This window comes from Bubalus bubalis, chromosome 17 (assembly GCF_019923935.1).
Source record: "Bubalus bubalis isolate 160015118507 breed Murrah chromosome 17, NDDB_SH_1, whole genome shotgun sequence".
Lineage (NCBI taxonomy): Eukaryota > Metazoa > Chordata > Mammalia > Artiodactyla > Bovidae > Bubalus > Bubalus bubalis.
Window position 1 is genome coordinate 72,154,992 of NC_059173.1, and position 6,000 is coordinate 72,160,991.

At 40.1% G+C, this 6,000-nt stretch overlaps 1 pseudogene; it reads left to right on the forward strand.

Moving 5' to 3' along the window:
* The first annotated feature begins 84 nt into the window (after window positions 1–84).
* LOC102392282 lies at window positions 85–1,049 on the forward strand (annotated as a pseudogene).
* The last annotated feature ends 4,951 nt before the right edge of the window (window positions 1,050–6,000 follow it).

Here is a 6,000-nt window from a genome sequence, read left to right on the forward strand (position 1 = left end):
TTTCTGGTAAATTGTGCAAAGGGAAATATTTACACCCGATTTAAGTTTAAGCATACTGTATCCGTAATCAATGGGTAAAAAAAAAATTATACTTCACTCACGCAGTTCATCCTGTTGGGATTAGCAGACACACTGGAGATCCAGGCTATCTTCTTTTGCCTTTTCTTGGTGATTTACATGCTTACAGTTGTGGGGGATGTTGGGATGATCCTCTTAATCAGGACTGATTCCCAACTTCACACACCCTTGTACTTCTTCCTGGCTAACCTGTCCTTTGTGGATGTTTGTTATTCATCCACCATCACTCCAAAGATGCTGGTTGATTTATTGTCAGAGAAGAAAACCATCTCCTTTGCTGCTGCTTTCTGCAGATGTACTTCTTTATAGCCTTTGCCACAGCTGAATGCGTCCTTTTAGGTTAATGATCTGTGACCGCTATGTGACCATATGCAGCCCTCTCCTTTATGCCTTAATCATGTCCAGGCAGTCTGCCTGAAAATGGCAGCAGGGGCTTTTACAGCAGGACTGTTCAACTCTGTGGTTCACACAGGGTATGTGAGCAGCTTGTCATTCTGCATTTCCAAGGTCATCCATCACTTCTTCTGTGACAATCCCCCGCTTTTTAAGCTGTCCTGTACTGACACATGCCTGCATGAAAGCATCTTTTCCACGTTTGCTGGTGTAAATATGGTTGGAATTCTGCTGGTGATCTTTGCCTCCTACTCCTTTATTCTCTTCTCCATCTTCCGTATGCATTCAGGGGAGGAGATGCAAAGCCTTCTCTACACGTGTGTGTCACCTGACAGCCATCATCCTGTTCTAGTCCACCTCCATCTATACTTATCTGAGACCTACTTCCAGCTATCTTTGAATCAGGACAAAGTGGCTTCTGTGTTCTACACAGGGTGATCCCCATATTAAATCTTCTGATCTACAGCCTCAGGAATAAGGAAGTAAAGAAGGCTTTATATAATGTAATTACTAGGAAAAGAGTCCCTTCACCTCTGAAATTGTTTGGTGAATTTTCTGAATTAAATAGAGTACAGTGAAATTTGGAAAGCTAGATTCAAGTTAGTTTTTCATTAGAATATTTTCGAATTAATCAAGTCCATTCATTTTCACATATATGTATCCAATTAGATATAAGTAAAGTTACCAAAGTTATATATAAAACTATGGAAGTGTCATCTAATCATTCTATATTTCTTTTGGGTTCTCAGAAATAAGGATAACTTATAAAGAAATTTGGGTTATGAAAATAAGCAATTCAGTATTTAGAGTCAAAAGTGACAATATCACATGAAACTAACCATGCAGAGTATTTGCAATTGTCAGTTGATTTTTTCCTGATGCATGTTTTTTCACAATTTATAGTTTGTGAGAGAGTGTTATATACAACATATATCACATTTTTTAAACTTCAAAATAGATTCCAGTTTTATTTGTGGAATTATTTCCTGCAGAGTTGCTTAAGTCTAAATTCAGAAATATCCTTTTAATTGCAAAAGTAAACATCCCAACTATGATTTCCTTTATCCCTGGAAAAACACACATACCTGTTAAAGAAAAAATATGAATTGGTATAAAACAGTGCTATTTAAAAAAATGTTCTCTGATTTGAACGCAAAAATTTATGACAATTTTTCTTCTATTCTTTGTTTTCTTCTCAAACGTTTCCTATCCTTCTCTCACTTACCCTCTTCCAGATATTAGTACATTAACACAAAGACACATGCACACATACTCAGATAATCACGTTTCAAAGGACAATAAACAGTTTAACATCAAAAAGGTAAAATGCAAATGGCTAAGTGTAAAAGAATAAAAATTCCGTTATAAAGTAGCTGAATTTATGTGAAAATATGTAAGCTGTATAGATTAATGTGCACATAACTTCAATGCAAATAAGTAGTAGTAGTGGCAGTGTTAGTTGCTTAGTTGTGTCCAATTCTTTGCCACCCCACACACTGTAGCCCTCCAGGCTCCTCTATCCAAGGGATTCTTCAGGCAAGAATACTGGAGTAGGTTGCAAATATATAACTTATTACAACTAGATAGCCTTATTGCCAATCTATAAAGCTACAGCCTTATAGAAATAATTTTAAAACAAATTGCTTTATTGACACTATCTGGGATGTATGTCAAATGGAAAGTGTGGCACCAGAAAAGAGAAATGTGGTCATTTTTTGCTAAAGTGAGATATAATTTACTGCCTTGGATACGAAATTGATGCGTACATATGTTAGCGTTCTCTTTAAACATTGCGATACTAGCCTGTCTGTGGACACATTGCTATGTCGAAAACTGAATTTGTGAATTGGGTTCAAAGTGTTAAATCTCCTGAAATTGTATTATCATGTTTGATTTGACTTTGTTATGAAACAAATAAGATGTAAAAATATAATTTATTAGTCATGGTTGCATTGTGGGTGTCAGTCATTAACTCATGGGTAAAGGAAAACAGAAAAATGAAAAATGCGTACATACTTTTTGATAAATCTGTTTGATTATCCTCTATCTCCCTGTTGTCTGACTTTAAATTTTCTCCAGTCAATACTGAGGAAGATATGGAAAACAATTCCCAGTCTAAAAAAATATAATAATAAAATACACTACAGACAAAGAGGGATAAACACTTTTTTTTTGGTTCTTATTTAAACAGCTGCAGTAAATAGTTTGGTTGAACCATCTTTGTATAACAGGCACTGTGGACTCAATCACCTGTGGCCAGGTAAGTGCATTCACATGTTAGTGCAAAGGCTATGTGGAATGTGGGAGATGAGTGTGAAGAATGTTCTTAGATAATTTATGCAGAGGGAGAGCAGAAAAAAAAGTAGTGCATCTGTGCTAACTTGGTTAAACTCTGATAAAAATAGGAAACTCCTGCATTTCTAAGATCTGAGTGTTCTAAAGCAGAATATTTGCAAAGAGTTGGATGCTACTGAGTGACAAACACATATACATCCTAATTTAGGGTGAAGCTTCACCTTAAACAATCATTCAGGGACAGGTGGCTTTGATATTTTACACTGGTGACTTCCATGGTTTTGGGCATCATTTTGTGGTTTTGCAGCCAAAATTCTAGAATTCTAGGAGATGTCCTCTTGTTACCGAGTCCAAGCTCGCTCTGCTCTCCACACAACAGGCCAACGAATGAATCTGAGAGACAAAGTGTTGCGGCAAGGAAAATGACTTTATTCAGAAAGCAGCTGACCCTGAATATTCACTGGAAGGACTGATGCTGAAGCTGAAGCTCTAATACTCAGCCTGATGTGAAGAGCCGACTCATTGGAAAAGACCTTGATGCTGGGAAAGATTGAGGGCAGGAAGAGGAGGGGTGACAGAGGATGAGAGGTTGGATGGCATCACCAACTCAATGGACATGAGCTGAGTAGCCTCAGGGAAACAGTGAAGGACAGGAAAGCCTTCTATACTGCAGTTCATGGAGTTGCAGAGAGTCAGACATGACTGAACAATAATTGTCACATATTGTTGATTGCTTCTCGAGGCTAGTTTTTTCCATGACATTTTCTTCAGCCATTTATTTTGGTCCCCTGGTCCTGGTCAAAATAGTCCTCCTTTCATAATTCTTGCTTTGCTGACCATGGACTTGGGTTTCTGTGGTCAAGTCAGGAAGGAGCAGAAAAGCTGCAGGAAGGGGAACCCCTTCCAGAGCCCAAAAGGAGGCTCTTGTCTAACACTCAGAAATGAATTGTCAGAAGAGACATAGTCGCTGACAAAGCAAGAAACTTTATTGGGAATGGATGCTTAGGCAGAGGCCAGGGTGGTGAGGGAGCCCTGGAGGACTGCCTTGCCATGCAACTCACAGTCTAGGGTTTATGTTGATGGAATTAGTTTCCAGGTTGTCTTTGGCTGATCATTTGGACTCAGGGTCCTTTCTGGTGGTGCACGCATTACTCAGCCAAGGTGGATGTCAACGAGAAGGCTTCTGGGAGATGGTAGGACATGTGGAGTCTCCTTTTGACCTTTCTCAGATTCTTCCAGATGATGGTGTCTTGTTAGTTCCTTACCAGGACTTCCCGTGGTAAAATAATTAATGCAAATATGTACTAAGGTTTCTAGCCAGGGTGGGCAGTTTCAGTCAGTGTGTTTCCCCTAACAGAAACAGTGAGAATGCCACACACATGAATCAGCAACAAAGAATGCACATTAACAAAGAATGCAAATTTTAGTTCTCAGCAATGATAGGAGAACACAGAGGGCAAAAACACAAAACAAAGAACAGAATCACTTGTCAAACAGTTTTAATTTTGAGGGTCCTATTACACAACCACCAAGATAAAAGAGAAAAATGTTACATATTACTGTACTCAGGAATTAGACTTCAGGGTTAAAAGGTTGTGATACCTTGCAATGTACATTAAATTTTTATTGTTTCATAACACATTACCGAAATTTTAGTTTAAACACACACACACACACACACACACACACACAGATACATATACACAGACATACAGTAATTATTCCTGAGTTTTGTAGGCCAGTACTCTTATCACAGAGTTGCATATTCTTCTGTGTAGGGTCTCACAAGACTGCAATTAGGGTATTATCAAGGGTTGTAGACTCAGCTGAGGACTAACTGGAGAAAGACCCAGTTTTGTTGGCATAATTCAATTGCTTGCAGTTGTTAGACTGAAGGCGTCACTTCTGGCTAGATACTGGTTAAAGGCTCTCTGTTCCTTGCTGCATGGTCCTCATCATAAGCAACAACTAATATGATCGTTTGCTCCTTTAAAAGCCTCCTACTGAGATGGATGTTACAGGCTTCTGTAATGGATTCTTATTTACATAATCATAGGCATCCTATACTACTTCCCTGCCTGGCCTAGTAGCAGCAGACATGACCAACTACACTCAGTTGGAAAGTATTGACCAAAAGTATGGTTATCAGGAGGTAGGGACCACAGAATCCACCTTAAGGGTCTGTCCATCATGGAAGAAAATCCACGATGTTAATCTCATGACCATGCTGGTTTTATGCCTGGAGACAATTTCCTGATCAAAGTATGGATAAATAGAACTGAAAGAATAGCACAGATGTATCACTGAGCTGAGGGGGCAGAGACTGGAACTCAACAAAAGATCCTAAGATCTGTCCCAAGGCACAAAACATAAGGGAGGTGTGTTGGTGGCTGGGGCTGGGAACCGACCAATAGACCTGTATTAAATTTTCCTGAGAGTCTCAGGGAGAACAATGGGATATGCATATCCCAGAGAAGGTTACAGGGGGCTTCTAAGAAAATGACTGCCATGTGGTTGCAGAAAGAATGGAGATACTAGAGATAAAGCATAGCTCAGAGTTATAGGAGTTGTCTCCCAACCAGAACAGTAAACATGTGGGTATATGTGTGAGGTGGGTGACAATGGGCCTCTGGGCCGGACACCTGGTGTTGTCAAGTGGAATAGAATTGAGCCTTTGTTCTCACCCCAATACTCCAAGGACAAAGCCACTGATAAAAGCTGAGCACTGTTAAAGCAAAGAGACAGGTAGATGCCGACTCCTGAGGTCAAGGAAGACTTCCCTGTCTGCACATGTGCAGGAAGGCTTCTTGGGGGTTGAAAAGGGAGGGTGCCCCACCCTGTAATAAGTGTGAACATGCACCCATAGGCCTCTGTGGTGGGATCCATCTTAGAAAAAAAATTGTGCACTCCTCTTGAGGAGGATCCATGGACCAGTCAGGTTGAAGGAAGAAACAAGACAACTGGCCAAACATAAACAAAGCCCCGGAAGGATGGTCCTATATGTGTGATTTACACACCTCCACAGTGCACTCCTCCTCACTCAGGACACTTCCCCCCCCCCCCCCTTCCTCTCAGGGTGTGTATCTGTGCCTAGTTTCTGATGTATTGCACTCCTACTCATTGGAGACAATGTCCATACCCTTTCTTTCTGGGGGTGTATCTCCGCCCTGCTTCCGAGTTGGATAAACAAACTGTTTTCCTGTGTGATCTCTCATGCATTGAGCTATATCTCTT